Source organism: Neovison vison, chromosome 10 (assembly GCF_020171115.1).
Source record: "Neovison vison isolate M4711 chromosome 10, ASM_NN_V1, whole genome shotgun sequence".
In the NCBI taxonomy this organism is placed as follows: Eukaryota; Metazoa; Chordata; class Mammalia; order Carnivora; family Mustelidae; genus Neogale; species Neogale vison.
The window spans coordinates 35,539,925-35,561,047 of NC_058100.1; the positions used below are offsets into that span (position 1 = coordinate 35,539,925).

Below are 21,123 nucleotides of genomic sequence, written 5' to 3' on the forward strand. Positions count from 1 at the left end.
TGGAGTATAAAGTGTGTAACACACATATTATATTTCTACTGTTTTATTTGATCCAAAACAGTCTGCTAGTTTTGACAATTAGTAATTTTATTTCAACTTTATAATGTAAAGTTTCATTGAGCTTATCTAGAAAACTCATCTCTTTAAGAATCTAAGGAAATGTGAGGTAAAATTTTGTATAGACATATTTTGTCTTTTATGAATATTAAGTGTATATTTTCAGAATCATTCCGTGGATTTATTGAATAGAAAAGATGTACTAGGGAATTTGGGGCAGTCCACAATAGGGAAATGGCAAGGATTGGCCCTGTACTTAAAGCTAGTCCAACAAATATTGACAGATTTCTCGCTTAGGTTTGGCAGTAGTTTATTTCAGACATTTGTTGTTTCAATTAGAGTGCCTTATTCCCCAGAAAAATCACAACAGATGCCCTGCTAACTAAAATATTTCTATATTAAAATGTCATATACTGTGATCTCCGGGTGCCTCAGACGGTTAAGTGTCTGTCTGCCCTTGACGCAGGTCATGATTGCAGTGTCCTGGGATTGAACCTCACATCTGGCTTCCAGCTCTGTGGGGAGATGCTTCTTCCTCCGCCTCTGCCTGCTGCTCCCCTGCTTGTACTCTCTCTCTCTCTGTGTCAAAAAATAAATAAAATCTTTAAAAATATAAAATAAAATAAAATAACATGAAATAAATAAAGTGAAAAAATAAAATAAAATCTCATCTACCAATGACCTAGCAGTTCCACTCCCAGATCTAAATGCAAGAGAAGTGAGAACTTACATCTTGCAAAAATGTGTTCTTGAATGTTCAATAATGTTAACATTATTAATAATAGTCAACAAGTAGAAAAAATTCAGATGTCCACCAGATGATAAATGGATACCAAAACATGCTCTGTTCATACAGTGGAATGTTATTTGGGAAAAGTTTTCAATTAGCAATAATCGCGCCTTGGATAAACCTCATTGGCTACGATACTGCCACTGCGCAAAGCTACAATGGAATGTTATTTGACCATAAGAAGGAATGAAGTACTGATACGTGCTACAACGTGAGAAAACCTTGAAGACATTATGCTAAATGAAAGAAAACAGACACAAAGGACTGCATATTTATGATTCCACTGAGATGAAAAATTCACAGTTGGAAAATCCATAGAGACAAAGTGGATTAGTGGTTGCCAGGGGCTGAGGACTGGCCTGGAAATGGAGTGATGGCTTAGAGTAGTTACTTTCTGGAGTGATGAAAATGTTCTAAAATTTATTTGAGTGATGGTTGTACAAATGGTGGGTTCTTAATTGTACATTTTAAATGAGTGAATTGTATGGAATATAAATTATATCTCAGTAAAAACAATAACAAAACACTTCATCTACCAGACCATTCACCACCCCAAGAAGTGGTACCAAATCCTTTTTTTTTTTTTTTTTTTTTAGTTTCTTTTCAGCGTAACAGTATTCATTGTTTTTGCACCACACCCAGTGCTCCATGCAATCTGTGCCCTCTCCAATACCCACCACCTGGTTCCCCCAACCTCCCACCCTCCGCCCCTTCAAAACCCTCAGATTGTTTTTCAGAGTCCATAGTCTCTCATGGTTCACCTCCCCTTCCAATTTCCCTCAACTCCCTTCTCCTCTCTAACACCCCTTGTCCTCCATGCTATTTGTTATGCTCCACAAATAAGTAAAACCATATGATAATTGACTCTCTCTGCCTGACTTATTTCACTCAGCATAATCTTCTGATTATTATATATTATGATTTTAGGATCAAAAATACGACTTTTGTAACAACGTGCTTGGCTCTCTGATTTGGGAGAGGGAAAATAGATGATATAGTCCCAGCTCACACAGATTTAAACTATTATTGAGGAGGCAAGTCTTATATCAAAGAACGCTTAGGGAAATCCTGCTGGTTATCATCTTTATGACTTGGGGGAGGGTCTGTTTTTGTTAGGTCAGAATTGTTTCTCTTCCATGTGATGTACTTTTTCGTATATTCATTCCACAAACATGAGTGTCTGCTACAGTCAGGATACTGTGCTTATAAAGGAGGACCACTGTTTCATCTTCTGTCTCTTCTCAAAATGCCATGATCCAGCGGGATGAGGATTAGGAATGCTGAGACTGCCACCTTCGGAGGCATCCTGGATGCTGGAAACGGATCTGTCAGGAGGCTCTGGGAGACCTTGACATAGCCGAACATAACTGTTCATTGGTTCTGTTGTCCTAAGGAAGGCATTTATCTTTAAACTATAGTTTGCTTGTTCTGTAAAATGAGAAGACTGGATTCTCTTAGGTTCTTTCCAACTTAGTATCCTAGATACGTTGCGGAGGATGTTAATCTAGGTCATTTTAGAAAGCATTTTCCCCTTTGTACTGCTTTTAAGGAAAGAAAATGAGCACATTTTGAAAGAGAAACTCATCTAATAGTTTGTTTCAAAAAAATGTACATTTGCCAGGGTGATATGAAACCCTAAAGTTTTATGGTCTGAGAGTTATTACCTCACCTCTTACATATGTGGAAGTACATCACCCATGTAGCCAAAAAGTGCAACTTCTCTCTACTCCCAGGTGTTAGGATTATATCCTTTGCCTATTGTACTACATTTATTTACAATTTTAGGAAGAAGAACATTAATAATGAAACTTAAGTAATTACCCTTAATGTTACTTGGTTTCCATTTACCCCATTATTGAAGACTCACTCATTTATCTCTTGACATCTGTTGGCATTTGATCAAAAACCAAAAGATGCAAAAATGAGTCATGTCTTTGTGAGTCTTACTCTCTCTCTGTCCCCTTTACCTTTATGGCTGTGAGTGACAGAGAAGGTGTGTCATACCCAAACCCACTGATAACCAGTAACGGAGGAAATGTAAGGGAACTCTACAAAGCCCAAGACAAGAATAGGTGTTTGTTGTGGTGACGAGCCTGGAAAATGAAAGTTTGATGTTGTTTTTCTCTGATAAGTATTATCAGAGTACTTATCTCTGATAAGTATTTTGATCCTCCATTGAAAAGCATGAAATAGAATTTTGCCTGGTACACATTATTTGAGATAATGAGTGTTCCAGGTGCTTTTGTGAATGTTGAATTTTGGAGCCGTTGGGCAAAAACGTTATTATGGGCTAAATGTTCGTGTCCTTCAAAATTCATATAGTGAAGCTATAAACCCCGATGTGATGGCCTTTGGCATGTGGCCAATTTGATGGAGGTGGGCCTTTGGGAAATAATTGGGTTTAAATTAGGTGAGGGCAAGACCCTCATGTTGGAACTGGTGCCCTGATAAGAAGAAGAAGAGAGATCTTGCTCTCCATGTACATGCACAGAAGAAAGGCCTCGTGAGTGCCCAACAAGAAGACCGTCATGCAGGAAGAGGACCTTCACCTAGAGCTAAATCTGCAGGGACCTTGATCTTTCACTTCCCAAACTCCAGAACTATGAGAAATCCGTGTCCACAGGTTAAAACACCCGCCTATGGTATTTTGTTTTAGTGGCTCTTTAAGGTTGTGTTTGCTCATTGTGGCTGAGCTGCTTTGGTATCTTCAGTTCCCCAGGATATAGATTCACAGTGAACAATATTGCTTTCTGCCTCTGGGACTGGTATAACCATATAATCTCTCTTCTCGCGGTATACTTGCGGTGCTGAAATAATCTAGGAGTAAAGCTAAGACAGACACCGTGTATTGAGTGGAACATACCATGTCACAAAGGGGAAATCATGGAGCTTTTCCTCCTGGAAAGGTGGCTGCAACCTTGAACAAGAAATAGGACTTCTCTTCTGGAACCAGGACCTGATAGCTCTTTTAGAGGGGGGAGCTGTCCCACAGCACCTGTGAATAATGTTGCAAAAGCCTTTTTAAAATCTGTATCATAGCTACCCAAATTTGGGAGGAAACCTAGCAGTCGTGTAGTGTCATCCTTTGTTGTAGATGAAGAGGCCCAAGAAGGTTAAGGGACATCTCCGGAGTCCCACGAGCCATTAACAGTTAGGTTCAGCACCTCGATCTTAGGAAGCTCATTCTGGTGGTTTTTTCCTAGAGGATTACTTATAATAGATCAGATACTAGTTCCTCAAATATATGGTGTATGTTTTTATTTAAGAATTTAGAAATACCAGGGACACCTGGGTGGCTTAGTCATTAGGCAGCTGCCTTTGGCTCAGGTCATGATCTCAGGGTCCTGGGATCAAGCCCTGCATCGGGCTCCCTGCTCGGCGGGAAGACTGCTTCTCCCTCTCCCGCTCCCTCTGCTTCTGTTCCTTCTCTCACTGTGTCTCTTGTCTGTCAAATAAATAAATAAAATCTTAAAAAAAAAAGAATTTGAAATACCAGTTTGTTTTGCTCCCCCTAACAGCTGGCAACCACCATTCTACTCTCTGTTTCCATGAGACTGAGTATTGTGGGTACAGCACGCATGTGGATTCAAGCAGTATTTGTCTTTTTGTGACTGACTTCTTTCATGTAGCACAATGTCCTTCAGGTTCATCCAGGTGGTTGTATATGGCAACATTTCCTTCTTTTTTAAAGGCTGATGAATATTCAATTGTATGTGGTCACCACACCTTCTTTCTTTATTCACTTGTTTGTGTACCTTGTGTTTTTTAATTTTCAAGTGAATTTCCCATTTAGAATAAGAAACTGGGGGGTTTTATTCCTCATTTTCTCCCTCACAATAGTGAACACAGTATGCTCCCCATGACTGTTACTCGATGTTTATTCACTGTTTTACTCCGGAAAACATAGTTAGGAAAGGTATTAACCATCTCTACTTAACCAGTTTCAAAATTAAGGCAGAGACCTGTCTGGGTTTACAAACAATCGGCCTCAGTCTTAGCTGAAGACTGGAGGGGATAGTACTCCTACCTCAGAGAATTATTATGTCAAATTAAATGGTCACAAATTCTTTGTCACTTCTCCCATCAAGAACTGGCATTTAGGGACGCCTGGGTGGCTCAGTTGGTTGGACGACTGCCTTCGGCTCAGGGCGTGATCCTGGAGTCCCGGGATCGAGTCCCACATCGGGCTCCCAGCTCCATGGGGAGTCTGCTTCGCTCTCTGACCTTCTCCTCGCTCATGCTCTCTCTCACTGTCTCTCTCTCTCAAATAAATAAATAAAATTAAAAAAAAAAAAAAACTGGCATTTATTTCTCCTCCCCTTGAATCTGGACTGAGCTGTGGTTGCTTTGATCTGTGCTGTAAACTGGAAGTCTGCTTTGGCTTCGCTTTTAAGACTGGCACTTCCTTCCTTGGTCTCTTGGAGCCCTGAGCTTTCATGTAGAAAGTTCAACTACCCTGTGGAAATACCACATAAAGGCAGAATCTAGCCTTCCAGCAGTCACTGTAAAGACACCAGACATGGGGCGCCTGGGTGGCTCAGTGGGTTAAAGCCTCTGCCTTCGGGTCATGGTCAAAGGGTCCTGGGATCGAGCCCCGCATCAGGGCTCTCTGCTCAGCGGGGAACCTGCTTCCCCCTATCTCTCTCTCTCTGCCTCTCTGCCTACTTGTGATCTCTCTCTGTCAAATAAATAAATAAAATCTTTAAAAAAAAAAAAAGACACGTGAGCAAGGCTTTCTTAGCTCCTCTGATAACAAGTTCACCAGTTGAATACTACTAACCCTCTGCCCAATCTCTTGACCTATATTACTATGAGATATAGCCAAATGCTTCTTTTTAAAGCTTAGTTTGGACAGTTAATTGTGCTCAGTAGGTAACTGAGTAGTTGTTGCCAGAAGTCCCTGGGTTTACACCTAAGAAACATGTAGAGCAAGGCCAGTGTTAGCCCCTCATCCCTCTCCCTGACCTTCTCCTCCTTCCTCCTCTTCTTCCTATTATGATTTTCTATAGCTTCTAAAATAACGCAGTGACTGAGCAAGTCCCAACGTTCTTGATCTCCAACATCCATTTGATCTTTGTGTCCCGTGACACTGTGCATCACCATTCTGGAAGGCATCAGTGACTGATTTTTTCCTACCTTTTCACTTTTTTTTTTATGTTATGTTATAACCTGAGGCACCCATGAATCACTTGGGCACATAAGATTTCAATTTGGCATATTTATAAATTTCTGTTCCTCATTCATTCATTCAAGACATATTTATTGGGCACTGACTGTGTACCAAGATCTGTGTTAGTTGCTGGAAAAGCAGGAATGAATAAGGGAGACCAGTATCCTGTCCTTAAGGTGCTTATAGTTTACTGAGGACAATTTATTAATAAGTGAACAGGTAAAAATATTTCAGAGAAAAGTGCCGTGGAGGGAATAAATGTGGTACTCTGAGAGGGAAGAGCAGAGGACAGGTTTTGGATGGGCCATTACTGAGATACAGCAGCTAGACTGAAGCCTGGAAGGAGGAAATGAACCTGTCATGGGGAGCATCTGGGGAATATTATTCCAGGTGGAGAGGAGCAGGTGCAAAGTCCCTGAGGATGGAAAGATCTGGAAGGGAAAGGAAACCTGAAGGCTCCTGTGAGATGAGGTGGGAGAGCTGATGAAGGCTGGATCATGCTGGGCTTTGTGTACTCAATCTTGGCAAGAAGTTCGGGTTTTACTGTACATGAGGTTGGGGGATGCTGAAAGTTTCAGCAAGGGGGGGGCATAAGCTGATTAATATTTTAGATCATCCAGGGTGATGTCGGGAGAATGTGCTCATGAGGGGAAAACGTGGAAGCAAGAGGAGCATTTAGGAAGCCATTAGAAAGACGTCCAAGCAGAAGATGAGGGTGGCTTCATCGAGAGCAAAGGAGTGGATTCGAAGAGAGAGAGAGGGCTGTGAGTGGTGGGGCAGAACGGCACAGGGATAGAGATGCAGGCTCTACAGTCAGTCTACCCGGGCTCCACCCTCCCAGTTTAACACTTACAGATAATGGGAACTTTGGCAATGTCACTTCACTGTCCTCCGTCTCTCTCTGGAAGACTAGACTAAAGATCTTTGCCTACAGAGACATTGTAAGTACTAAATAGCCTAATACTTTTAAAGCAAAAATTTTTTAAAGATGTATTTATTTATTTGAGAGCGAGAGAAAGTGCAAAAGTGGGGGGCCAGAGAGAAGGAACAGAGAATCTCAAGTAGACTCTTCACCGCTGAGTGTGGAGCCCTACGTGGGGCCCATCTCAGGACACTGAGACCTGAGCTGAAAACAAGAGTCAGGTGCCTGATGTTCCTGGCACATAGTGAACCCTCAGTAAACGTTCTCTGTTTAATTTTTTAGGTGGCAACTGTAAGACTTGGTCATGAATTGGATTTGTGGGGTGAAGGAAAGAGATGAAGCAAAGACTATGCTTTCCTTCAGTGGGACTCTGTAATTCCCAAGCTGAAATAATTTTCCATCTTTGTACAATATCCTCAATATCCCAGTACTGTGCAGTTTTTATATGACATGATCTTATCTTACACCCAGCCTTATAGTTTATTTTATGTGTGTAACTGATGATTTTTTTGTAAACTTCTTGAAGATTGGAACCATGTCTAATTTACAGGGTCTAAGACAGCACTTACCAGGTAGGACAGTAGAGGGAAAGGTCAATGAAAATCATATGAGGATCTCCTACCAATTACAATACCCTGCACCGCCCGTCGGCCCAAAAGATTCTGTAACTGTCACCAAAATGAGACATTATTGCTTATGGGAAAGCATTTTGTCCCTGAGGTGTTTTGGGACAGGAAAAGTGTTGGGAACCCCAGATGCTCAACGGTAATAGTGCACACATCTTGCACTGAGAATGGGTGTGCTCTCTATGGCATTTCAAAATTATAAATATAGAATTATCTGTATGAGGTGATGATAATGTTAACTGTGATAATACTTGGAAATAATGAGGAATGAGGTCAAGTAAGAAACCTAGAATAAAATAATATGTGTGTGACTACAGTTATGTAAAATATTAAGGATCAGAGGACAGAACTAAATAATTATCCTTTGGTGAAGGCTTTATTGGCTGTTTTTCCTACAAAGTCAATTAAAAATGAATCTCAGGGGGCATCTGGGTGGCTTGGTTGGTTAAGCGTCCACCTTTGGCTCGGGTCATGATCTCAGGGTCCTGGGGTTGAGTCTTGCATTGGGCTCCCTGCTCCAGGGGGAGTCTGCTTCCCGCTCTGTTTCTCCACCCTGCCTGTGCACGTGCATGCTCTCTGTCTCACTCAAATAAACAAAATCTTTAAAAAAAAAAAAAAAAAAAGAATCTCAGTATTCCTGAGTGCCTTCTGTATGGAGTTAACCTTTCAGATGTCTCGAGAGAACAGGATTCCTTTATCGAATAAGTTTGTGAATAGCTTCAGTGGAGAGTTCCAGAAATACAGAGAGCATAAAATCCTGTGGGAAATAGAGTTTTTCACTTTTTATTTTTCAGTTTTCTTCTGACTAATTTAACCTCCAAAGCTTTCCCCCGAGGAACACCTATTAGTATTTCCCAGAACTTTTCCCTGCAGAGAAATCTTAGAAAAACACAGGTCCCAGGCCATCTCACTTCCCCAAGTTCAGATCCAGGCCCTCACCAGGAGCTACACCCCCAATCACAGGACAGGGAGCTTAAGGATCCTAAGATTTTATTATCTCTTTATCTTTTCAATTAGTTAAGGGGAATTCGATTTTTATATCCGATGACATTTCAACAGGTAGTTCTCTAAACACTTTTCTGTTTCAAACTACTCACATAATGAATTTAAAAATCAGACTGTGAATGCCAGAGGAAGTTTGTCATTTAAATAACCAACTTGTAATGGATCCAGTTTTTAAAGATTTTTTTCATCTGTTTGAGAGACCACAGGAGCGGGGAATTGGGAAGGGCAGAGGGAGAAGCAGACTCCCTGCTGAGCGAGGAACTGGACTTTCCCAGGATTCTGGGATCATGACCTGAGCCCAAGGCAGACACTTAATCAACTGAGTCATCTGGGGACCCCCTGAGGTTCATTTTTAATGGAAGAATTATTTCTATCATGAAGACAATCTCTTCTGATTTGTTGATTAAAAAAAATTTTAAACTGAGTAGACTGAATTTTCTTGGACATTTTAATAGGAAGTTCTGGCCGATGTCTGGAGGGTGATAAGAGAGAGTGCAAGTGAAGACAGGAGATGGGCAGGAAGTAGGGGTGCTGCGGAAGCTGTGGAAACTGCTGGTCCTGTCACTTCTGTCAAATTTTGAAGCTGGTACAAACAGTGATAATTCTGGTTTTATTCCTTATTGTTTATTTTTTCTTGAAATGTATTTATTAAAATGAGATGAGTAAATCCTAAGCTATGACAAACCGTCTGGCTCTTGTTATATACGGTCTGAGTGAACCAATTTATTACTTTGTGTCCTATGATACACTTAAAATTTTAATTCAGTCAATATGGAATAGTGTCTCATACTTATTTTAAATGGTACCTCTTTATTACAAAGGCTGTACCTTTCCCACGTTTTGGCCCTACGTTTACTCAGCTATAAATTACTTACATCATTTTAATTAATTCTTGTTAAACTTAGCTACTTTTATGGAAGGTTCAGAATATACTCAGGAAACAGAAATAAATACTGAGTATGAACCATTCATTTTCTTCTTCACTAGGAAGAGAGTGAAGTGCAGTTTATTGAACCAGACCCCCACTGGGGAAGGAGACTTCCCTTCACTGTAGAATGGGAGCTCCAGGAAGCAAGGGTCATCTGTCAAGTTCATTCACTATGTGCTGGGGACATCGTTAGTATTTAGTAATAGCAATGGGAAGAAGGAGGAAGAAAAGTAGGCAGGAAGGCAAGCAGACAGGCAGGAAGGAAGGGAAGGAGGGAGGGGGCTGGTTTTGTACTTCTCAGAAATGTCCTAATAATAAACAGCATTATCCTTTAACTTATCTATCACTGAGCAACAGAAAATATGCTGTAGTTCTTTTTGTCCTACATCCTTGCTCAAGTCCCATGAATTCACAGGTCCTATTTTATGGGGTCTGTGAAGAGGTTCTCTGGGCTCCATCTGGTCTTAAATGATGCTGTGATCTCAAAGACACCCTCCATGCAGAACTTCAGTCTGATCTCAGCTAGAGATTACGATTGATACAGAGCTCCCAGAGATTTTTACAGTCTCTAGAAAACATACGTATGAGATCCGGCCTCCTTTTACTTGCTGGTACCAGCGTGAGTGCCCTCATCCGTCCCCTCACCCCCGCGGGAACGCGCGGCTCGCTCACACTTACAGGCTCCTCGCCGCCTGGCAGGCTTTCTCAGGATGTTTCCCCTCCTAGAATCCTCTCTCGGCTCCGCTTCCCCCACCCGCGTCCTGCCCACCCGTCAAAGCTCTCAGTCCTATTCGCAGTCACAGAATCACAAAGCTGCGCTCCCGACTTCATCTTTGCTCTCCATTTCCCCCTCCCGAGCTCCTTTGCCTTTCCAGGGAGCCCCCCCTGCAGACAGAGTGCTCCCTCCGTCTGCCCCGTGGGGACGGTGTCTCTGCCTACTTCTGGTGACATTCTCAAACCTTGGACAGGTCCCTGGCTGTCCCCTGGGGCAATCCCCCTGCCTGAAGCTGACGCGGTTTGAACTCCTACGCAGAGCTCCTCTTCTGCCCTACTTCTGGATTTTACTGTAACTCGTTTAGCAGTGGAGATGCTGAAGGTGCAGAAAGGCCCTGTGGGTTTGCTTTTGATAATGCTCAGGTTGTTTCCAAAAATGCTCTGCATTTCCTGCCCTTGTTGATAGGCTCCTGGTGCTCTTTTCTCTCTCTCTCTTTCTTTCTTTCTCTTTCAATCTCTCTTCTTCTTCTTGTTTTGTTTTGTTTTGTTTTGTTCTCTCTTTGGTCCTTGTCTGCTAGGGCACCCTCCCCTTATTTTCTGTTATCCATTTTGATTATTCACACTCCATTTTTTTTTTCAGTGTTTCTCATCAGCACAATGTCACTTTCCCCATTCCATTTCTTTGCTGCCTTACCCCTCCCCTCCCCCAAATACCCAGACCTTCCTGTCCTTTTGTCATCACTGTTTTATTTCCCCGCCCTGGCATCCAATTATTTAAGTAACAAGTGACTTCTATTATTTATGGAACAAGCTTCTTAAGGAAAAAGTTTCTAAGCCGTTTAGTGGATGTTCTGATATCAGACTCATCTCTGCTCAAATGTGACTTCTGACCCTGGTTGTCTGACCTTTGGTGAATTGCTTCAACTGTTTTGAATCTCAGTTTTATCCTCTCTTGAAGGAGGCATGAGGAGTTCCAACTTCCATATGTTGTGAGGTGTTCGGTAAGGTGATTTATGGATAGTGCTTGATGTCACAATGAATACTGTTCTCCTTCCATTTCTATGTCTGTCTTTCTCATGAGGAAGCCGTTCCATTTCTGTAGGATTTGTTATCTTTCTCTTCATTCATTTATCCAGTAAGTATTTGAGCTCTGAGCACATGGTGGGCCCTGAGGTAGTATTGGAAATACAGTAATAAAACGTGCTAGAGGGACACCAGTGTGTCTCAGTTAGTTAAGCATCTGCCTTTGGCTCAGGTCATGATCCCAGAGTCTTGGAATCTAGTCCCACACTGGGCTCTCTTTCAGTGGGGAGCCTGCTTCTCCTTCTCCCTCTGCCCCTCCCCTCACTCATGCTCTCTAGCATGCACACTCTCTCAAGTAAATAAATAAAATCTTTTTTTTTAATTTATTTTTTATTTTCAGCATAACAGTATTCATTATTTTTGCACCACACCCAGTGCTCCATGCAATCCGTGCCCTCTATAATACCCACCACCTGGTACCCCGACCTCCCACCCCCTGCCCCTTCAAAACCCTCAGATAGTTTTTCAGAGTCCATAGTCTCTCATGGTTCACCTCCCCTTCCAATTTCCCCCAACTCCCTTCTCCTCTCTAACACCCCTTGTCCTCCATGCTATTTGTTATGTTCCACAAATAAGTGAAACCATATGATAATTGACTCTCTCTCTGCTTGACTGATTTCACTCAGCATAATCTCTTCCAGTTCCGTCCATGTTGCTACAAAAGTTGGGTATTCATTCTTTCTGATGGAGGCATAATACTCCGTAGTGTATATGGACCACATCTTCCTTATCCATTCGTCCGCTGAAGGGCATCTTGGTTCTTTCCACAGTTTAGTGACCGTGGCCATTGCTGCTATAAACATTGGGGTACAGATGGCCCTTCTTTTCACGACGTCTGTATCTTTGGGGTAAATACCCAGGAGTGCAATTGCAGGGTCATAGTGAAGTTCTATTTTTAATTTCTTGAGGAATCTCCACACTGTTCTCCAAAGAGGCTGCACCAACTTGCATTCCCACCAACAGTGTAGGAGGGTTCCTCTTTCTCCACATCCTCTCCAACACATGTTGTTTCCTGTCTTGCTAATTTTGGCCATTCTAACTGATGTAAGGTGATATCTCAATGTGGTTTTAATTTGAATCTTCCTGATGGTTAGTGATGATGAACATTTTTTCATGTGTCTGATAGCCATTTGTATGTCTTCATTGGAGAAGTATCTGTCCATACCTTCTGCCCATTTTTTTATGATTGTCTGTTTTGTGTGTGTTGAGTTTGAGGAGTTCTTTATAGATCCTGGATATCAACCTTTTGTCTGTACTGTCATTTGCAAATATCTTCTCCCATTCCGTGGGTTGCCTCTTTGTTTTCTTGACTGTTTCCTTTGCTGTGCAGAAGCTTTTGATTTTGATGAAGTCCCAAAAGTAAATAAATAAAATCTTAAAAAAAAAAAAAGGCAGTAGTCAGTGTCGCTGCCATCAGAAGGCATATAGTCTAGTGGGAGATTCAGATGAAGAAGCTGGCATCTCACGTTCCATTTTTCTCCTGCTCCCTGAGGAAAAGCACAGTGAGAATGTGCTTCTGATGTGTCAGGTACTGTGCTTCATGTTAGTGTCCACAGCATGGGCCCCTTAAATTAGGGAGCTACAGTTTTAAAACTGGTTTATGTGTCAGATAAATGACAGTTTAGAAAAAAGACCTATTTACAGAGGGAATGGGGTAAGAATTGGGGTGCTCTCTAGCACTGAGGTAGGTCGGGGAGCTGGAAGAGCATAAGCCACAGAGTTGAAAAATGACAGTATGAAATTACATGACTCCTCTGGGCAGTTAGAGAGCTACATGGGATTTAGTTCTGCTTGTGTATAAGCAGCATGGAGGGCAATGGTAGAAAAAATGGGCTGTATGGCCATGAAGGGCCTTAAGTACCTTGTCTGAGAGTTTGATTGTTTTTTGAAAGTACAAGAAAGCCAGTGAAGCACACACAGAAATACATCTGAGAACTGTAACTGCTGGTTCTGTGAAGGAGAGAAAGGGGAGAGTTGGGATACAGAGGTCTCCGCAACCAGGATGCCCTCTGCCTTTAACAAAGGAAGAAAGGAAGGCATGGAGAGCTTAACGAGCATGTGAAAGGTCATAAAGGAGCAGAGCTGGCATGGAGACCTGGGTAGTCTGACTCCAGAACCTACAATCTAGCATGATGTGATTGGCGGTCTAATTCAGTAGGTCCCATCAGCATCTCTGTTGAGTTCCCAGGTGAGGCAGAAATTATAGCTCAGGATACAGTGGAATCACCAGCCATTGTAGGCTCAAGAAAGGAGAGCAGTGTAGGCAGTGAAAACATGCCCTGAGGCAAAAGTTGTTGGTGACTCAGAGTCCAGGCGTCTCAATTTCTGTAGCCTTGTAAACTGCTGTAGGACGCAAGGATCCTGAAGGCAGCTGAGGGACAAGTTCATCCGGAAATTCCTGAGATAAGTGAGAAAACTGTTCCAGGCAGGGAGGGGATGTGAAAAGGTCTCAGTTATGGGAATGTGCTGGGAAATGAAGGGCTAAGAGAAAAGCGCTGGTGCTGGGAAGAGGTGGAAGAGAAGAGACAACACAGATTCAAGACAGTTGCTAGAGGGTCTTGAGACCTGAAGCTCTCTCATTGCGTAGGTAATTGAAACTTTAATGCAATTGGTCCCTTCATTCATTTGAGGGTGGTTAGGAATGATCAGTTAGAGAAAGGAGATACATCAGAGGGAGAATGCAGCCCCCCACCCTTGTTGCTTTAACGGAAGACAAGCTCAAAGGACTTTCCTTGGACCCTCACACATAACAGCTCCAGCTGGCGCCCTCTTCCTCCTTCATCTAGATTTACTTCTTTTTTTTTTTTTTTAAAGATTTTATTTATTTGTTAGAGAGAGAGAGATACAGAGTGCAAGCACAGGCAGACAGAGTGGCAGGCTAGAGGCAGAGGGAGAAGCAGACTCCCTGCTGAGCAAGGAGCCCGATGTGGGACTCGATCCCAGGATGCTGGGATCATGACCCGAGCCGAAGGCAGCCGCTTAACCAACTGAGCCACCCAGGCGTCCCCATCTAGATTTACTTCTTAATTTTCTTCTCTAACCTTTCTTTCTTTTTCTTTTTTAATGTAATTCCTTTGTTAGTCTTCCATTTTGCTTAATTTATAAGTTGGATTTTCCCCCACCTCTTGACTATCTTACTTCATTGAAGGAAAATGAGGTATTTTTAATCATCTTTTATATCTCTTCCTTTTACATTTTAAGTCTGTTTCATTCTATTGTAGGCTCTAATTTATTTAAAAGACACATATTTTAATTTTTAAAGTCACCTTATTAAGTTTACTTATTAACTACTGTCAAGTTTAATTCTTATCTTGTCACTATTTTTGTTAAATTTATTTTGTTTGCAGATTCAGACTTTGTTTTCCAACTCTAACCCTTTTTCTCATTTTAAGTTTTAGACACTTAGGTCAGATTTTTGAGATTCTTATTTCTCTCACTCTTGTCCTCATATTCATTATCTCTTTTCTGAATCCTACTATGTATACAGCATCTGTGATGTCCTAGAAATTATAGTTCACTGACATATATTATTCTCTCCTTACATTAGTAAATAGAAGTCTGAACAACCAAAGTCTTCTGATATGTACTGTTTCATGTGTTATGAAGAAAAATAAAGAAAACAGGGACAGTGAGTAGAGAGAGGGCCTGCCTAAGAGGTGATATATGTGTGTGTGTGTGTGTGTGTGTGTATTGTTTTTTTCAAAAAGAATAAACCAAATCTCTTTATTTCTATTGTTCCACACTGTCTGAAATACAAAAGCATTCAAAATCCTTAATGATTGTTTTTTTTTTTTTTCAGAAATATTTCCACAATAATGAGTCACTGCTACCTCCACCAGGAGCAGTACTCTCTCCTTCAATGCTCTGTATTAATACAAGATTTTTATAATGCTGTATGCCAATGTATTAAGAATTATCTCTTTTTAAAAATTTAATTTTATTTTTTCAGTGTTCCAAGATTCATTGTTTATGCATCACACCCACCACTCCATGCAATACGTGCCCTCCTTAACACCCATCACCAGCCTCACCCCTCTCCCTTCCAACCCTCCGTTTGTTTCTCAGAGTCCATAGTCTTTCATGCTTCATCTCCCTCTGATTTCCCCCAATTCACTTTTCCTTTCCATCCCCTAATGTCCTCCATGTTTCCTTCTGCTCCACAAGTAAGTGAAACCATATGATAATTGACTTTCTCTGTTTGACTTATTTCATTCAGCATACTCTCCTCCAATCCTGTCCATGTTGATACAAAAGTTGGGTATTCATCCTTTCTGATGGAGGCATAATATTCCATTGTATATATTGAATATATACAATAGGGCATCTTGGCTCATTCCACATTTTGGCGATTGTGGTTGTTGTTGCTATGAACATTGGGGCAAATATGACCCTTCTTTTCACTACATCTGTATCTTTGGGGTAAATACCAGTAGCGCAATTGCAGGGTCATAGGGTAGCTCTATTTTTAATTTCTTTTTTTTTAAAGATTTTATTTATTATTTATGTGACAGGCAGAGATCACAAGTAGGCAGAGAGGCAGGCAGAGAGAGAGGGAGCAGAGAGCCCGATGTGGGGCTCGATCCCAAGACCCTGGGATCATGACCTGAGCAGAAGGCAGAGGCTTTAACCCACTGAGCCACCCAGGCGCCCCTATTTTTAATTTCTTAAGGAATTTCCACACTGTTTCCAAAGTGGCTGCACCATCGTGCATTCCCACCAACAGTATAAGAAGGTTCCTCTTTCTCCACATCCTTTCCAACACTTGTTGTTTCCTGTCTTGTTGATTTTGGCCATTCTAACTGGTGCAAGGTAGTATCTCAAAGTGGTTTTGATTTGAATCTCCCTGATGGCTAATGATGATGAACATTTTTTCATGTGTCTGTTAGCCATTTGTACATCTTTGGAGACATGTCTGTTCATGTCTTCTGCCCATTTTTTGACGTGTTTATCTGTTTTTGACTGTTGAGTTTGAGGAGTTCTTTATAGATCTTGTATATCAGCCCTTTGTCTGTTGTGTCGTTAGCAAATATCTTCTCCCATTCTGTGGGTTGTCTCTTTGTTTTGTTGACTGTTTCCTTTGCTGTGCAGAAGGTTTTGATCTTGATGAAGTCCGAAAAGTTCATTTTTTTTTTTTAAATACTTTATTTATTTATTTGACAGGCGGAGATTACAAGTAGGCAGAGAGGCAGGCAGAGAGAGGAGAAAGCAGGCTCGCTGCTGAGCAGAGAGCCCGATGCGGGGCTCGATCCCAGGACCCTGGGATCATGACCCGAGCCGAAGACAGAGGCTTTAATCCACTGAGCCACCCAGGCGCCCCCGAAAAGTTCATTTTTGCTTTTGTTTCCTTTGCCTTTGGAGACATGTCTTGAAAGAAGTTACTGTGGCCAATATCAAAGAGGTTACTGCCTATGTTCTTCTCTTGGATTTTAATAGATTCCTGCCTCATGTTGAGGTCTTTTATCCATTTTGAGTTTATCTTTGTGTATGGTGTAAGAGAATGACTGAATTTCATTCTTCTATACATAGCTGTCCAATTTTCCCAGCACCATTTATTGAAGAGACTGCCTTTTTTCCACTGGATATTTTTTTCTTCTTTGTCAAAGATTATTTGACCAGGGCGCCTGGGTGGCTCAGTGGGTTAAGCCGCTGCCTTCGGCTCAGGTCATGATCTCAGCATCCTGGGATCGAGTCCCACATCAGGCTCTCTGCTCAGCCCGGAGCCTGCTTCCTCCTCTCTCTCTCTGTCTGCCTCTCTGCCTACTTGTGATCTCTCTCTGTCAAATAAATAAATAAAATATTAAAAAAAAAAAGATTATTTGACCATAGAGTTGTGGGTCCACTTCTGGACTCTCTTCTCTGTTTCACTGGTCTATGTGTCTGTTTTTGTGCCAGTACCATGCTGTCTTGGTGATCACGGCTTTGTAGTAAAGCTTGATATCAGGAAATGTGATGCCCCCAGTTTTTTCTTTTTCAACATTTCCTTATCATTTCAAGGTCTTTTCTGGTTCCGTACAAATTTTAGGATTGTTTGTTCTAGCACTTTGAAAAATGCTGGTAGAATTTTGATTGGGATGGCATTGAAAATATAGATTGCTCTGGGAAGTATAGACATTTTAACAATGTTTATTCTTCTGATCCATGAGCATGGAATCGTCTTCCATCTTTTTGTGTCTTCTTCAATTTCTTTTATGAGTGTTCTGTAGTTCCTCAAGTATAGATCCTTTACTTCTTTGCTTAGGTTTATTCCAAGGTACCTTATGGTTCTTGATGCTATAGTAAATGGAATTGATTCTGTAATTTCCGTTCTATATTTTCTTTGTTAGTATATAAGAAAACAACTGATTTCTGTGCATTGATTTTTTATCCTGCCACATTACTGAATTGCTGTATGTGTTCTAGTAGTATGAGGGGTGGAGTCTTTTGGGTTTTCCTCATGATCTCGAAAGGAAGGCTGTCAGTTTTTCACCATTGAGAATGATATTCGCCATGGGTTTTTCATAGATTTTATGAAGTTGAGGAATGTTCCTTGATCCCTATACTTTGAAGAGTTTTAATCAGGAACAGATGCTGTATTTTGTCAAATGCTTTTTCTGCATCAGTTGAGAGGACCATGTGGTTCTTCTCTCTTCTCTTATTGATTTGTTCTATTACATTGATTGATTTGTGAATGTTGAACCACCCTTGCATCCCAGGGATAAATCCCACTTGGTCATGGTGGATAATCTTTTTAATGTACTGTTGGATCCTATTAGCGAGGATCTTGTTGAGAATCTTGGCATCCATATTCATCATGGATACTGGTCTGAAATTCTCATTTTTGATGGGGTCTTTGCCTGGGTTTGGGATCAAAGTAATGCTGGCTCCATAGAAGGAAGTTTTCCTTCTATTTTTTGAAACAGCTTCAGAGAATAGGTATTATTTCTTCTTTGAATGTTTGGTAGAATTCCCCAGGGAATCCATCAGGTTCTGGGCTCTTGGTTTTTGGGAGGTTTTTAATCACTGCTTCAATCTCATTACTAGATAGTGGTCTATTCATATTGTCAGTTTCTTCCTGTTTCAGTCTTGGAAGTTTGTAGGTTTCCAGGAATTCATCCATTTCGTCTAGGTTGCTTAACTTATTGGCATATAACTGTTGATAATAATTTCTGATGATTGTTTCTTTCTTTTTTTTTTTAATTTTTTTTTTAAGATTTTATTTATTCATTAGACAGAGTAGGCAGAGAGGCAGGCAGAGAGAGAGAGAGAGAGAGGGAAGCAGGTTCCCTGCTGAGCAGAGAGTCCGATGCGGGACTCAATCCCAGGACCCTGAGATCATGACCTGAGCTAAAGGCAGCAGCTTAACCCACTGAGCCACCCAGGCGCCCCTCTGATGATTGTTTCTATTTCCTTGATGTTAGTTGTGATCTTTCCCCTTTCATTCATCATTTTATTAATTTGAGTCCTCTCGCTTTTCTTATGGATTAGTTTGGCCAGTGGTTTATTGATCTTATTGATTCTTTCAAAAAAACCAGCTTCTAGTTTCAAAGATGTGTTCTACTTTATCTCTAGTTTCTATCTCATTGATCTCTGCTCTAATCTTGATTATTTCCCTTCTTGTGTGTGGGGTTGGCTTAATTTGTTGTTGATTCTCCTGTTCTCTAAAGTGTAAAGAGAGCTGGTGTATTCTGGATTTTTCTATTTTTTTGGAGTGAGGCTTGGATGACTATGTATTTTCCCCTTAGGACCTCCTTTGCCATATCCCGTAGCTTTTGTACCAGTGTGTTTTCATTCTCATTGGTTTCTATGAATTGTTTAAGTTCTTCTTTGATTTCCTGGTTGATATGAACATTCTTTTTTTTTTTTTAAACATATAATGTACTATTAGCCCCAGGGGTACAGGTCTGTGAATCGCCAGGTTTACACACTTCATAGCACTCACCATAGCACATACCCTCTCCAATGTCCATAACCAAACCACCCTCTCCCTACTCCCCTCCCTCTGGCAACCCTCAGTTTGTTTTGTGAGATTAAGAGTCTCTTATGGTTTGTCTCCCTCCCGATCTCATCTTATTTCATTTATTCTTTTCCTACCCCCCAAACCCCCCCATGTTGCTTCTTGACTTCCTTGTACTTAAGCAGGGTGTTCTTTAGCTTCGAAGTGTTTGAATTCCTTCCATACTTTTTCTTGTGGTTGAGCTCCAGTTTCAAAGCATTGTCGTCTGAGAATATGCAGGGAATAATCTCAATCTTTTGGTATTGGTTAAGCCCTGATTTGTGACCAAGTATGTGGTCTATTTTGGAGAAAGTTCCATGTGCATTCGAGAAGAATGAGTATTCTGTTGTTTTAGGGTGGAATGTTCTGTATATATCTATGAGGTCCTTCTGGTCCAATCTGTCATTCAGTGCTCTTGTTTCTTTCTTTCTTTTTTTTTTTAAGATCTTATTTATTTATTTGACAGAGATCACAAGTAGGCAGAGAGGCAGGCAGAGAGAGAGGAGGAAGCAGGCTCCCTCCTGAGCAGAGAGCCCAGTGTGGGGGTTGATTCCAGGACCCTGGGATCATGATCTGAGCCGAACGCAGAGGCTTTAACCCACTGAGCTACCCAGGTGCCCCAATGCTTGTCTTTTTATTGATTTTCTGCTTGGATGATCTATTATTGAGAGTGGCATGTTAAGATCCCCTACTGTTAATGTATTCATATCAATATGACTCTTTATCTTGATTAGCAGTTGTCTTATGTAGTTGACTGCTCCCTTATTGGGGGCATAAATATTTACAATTGTTAGATATTTATGGTGGGTAGATCCTTTAAGAGTGATGTAGTGTCCTTCTTTATCTCTGACTACAGTCTTTAGCTTAAAAATCTAATTTATCTGATATGAGAATTTCTATCCCAGCTTTCTTTTGAGGCCCATTGGCATGAAAGGTGGTTTTCCATCCCTTCACTTTGTCTGGATTTATATTTAGGTTTCAAATGGCTATCTTGTAGACAGCATATGGACGGATTCTGTTGTTCTATCCAGTCTGCAACCCTGTGCTATTTTATAGGAGGTTTTAGGCCATTCACATTAAGAATGATTATTGAAAGGTAAGTTTTTATTGGCATCATGTTGCTTGTGAAGTCCTTGTTTCTATGGATTGTCCCTGTAAATTTCTGTTCTATGTCACTCTTGGGTTCTTTCTTCTTTTATAGAACCCCCCTTAAGGGGCCCCCGGGTGGCTCAGTGGGTTAAAGCCTCTGCCTTCGCTCAGGTCATGATCCCAGGGTCCTGGGACTGAGCTTCACATCAGGCTCTTTGCTCAGCAGGGAGCCTGCTTCCTCCTCTCTCTCTGCCTGTCTCTTTGCCTACTTGTGATCTCTGTCAAATAAATAAATAAGATCTTTAAAAAAGAAAAAAAGAACCCCCCTTTAATATTTCTTGTAGTGCCAGCTTGGTGGTCACATACCCATTTAAACCTTGCCAGTCTTGGAAGCTCTTTATCTCACCATCCATTTTGAATGTCAGCCTTGCTGGATAAAGTATTCTGGGCCTCATGTTCTTCCCATTTAGTGCCCTGAATATCTCTTACCAGCCCTTTCAGGCTTGCCAGGTTTCTATGGACAGGTCTGACGTTATTCTGATGGTCCTCTCTCTGTACCTAAGGAATCTTTTCTCCTAGCTGTCCTTCAGACCTCTTGTCTGAAATTGTGATTCATGAATTTCACAATTAAGTGTCTGATGTCTTTCTAGACTCGTTGATCTTGGGCTGTATCCTTTCTGCCTCTAGGACATGAACACTTGTTCCATTCCCCAGATTAGGGAAATTTTCATCCAGAATTTGTTCAACTCTATCTTCTAGTCTTCTCT

General features: G+C 41.2%; 1 long non-coding RNA gene and 1 other non-coding gene across 2 annotated transcripts in view; one reads left to right on the forward strand and one right to left on the reverse strand.

The window, feature by feature from the left end:
* LOC122918503 overlaps window positions 1-21,123 on the forward strand; it is a 487,166-nt gene that overhangs the window by 40,554 nt on the left and 425,489 nt on the right. The gene's annotated exons all lie outside the window — the stretch shown is intronic.
* Window positions 869-1,002, reverse strand: LOC122918961. The gene has a single exon (XR_006386732.1). It is a non-coding gene; the product is annotated as a U4 spliceosomal RNA (small nuclear RNA).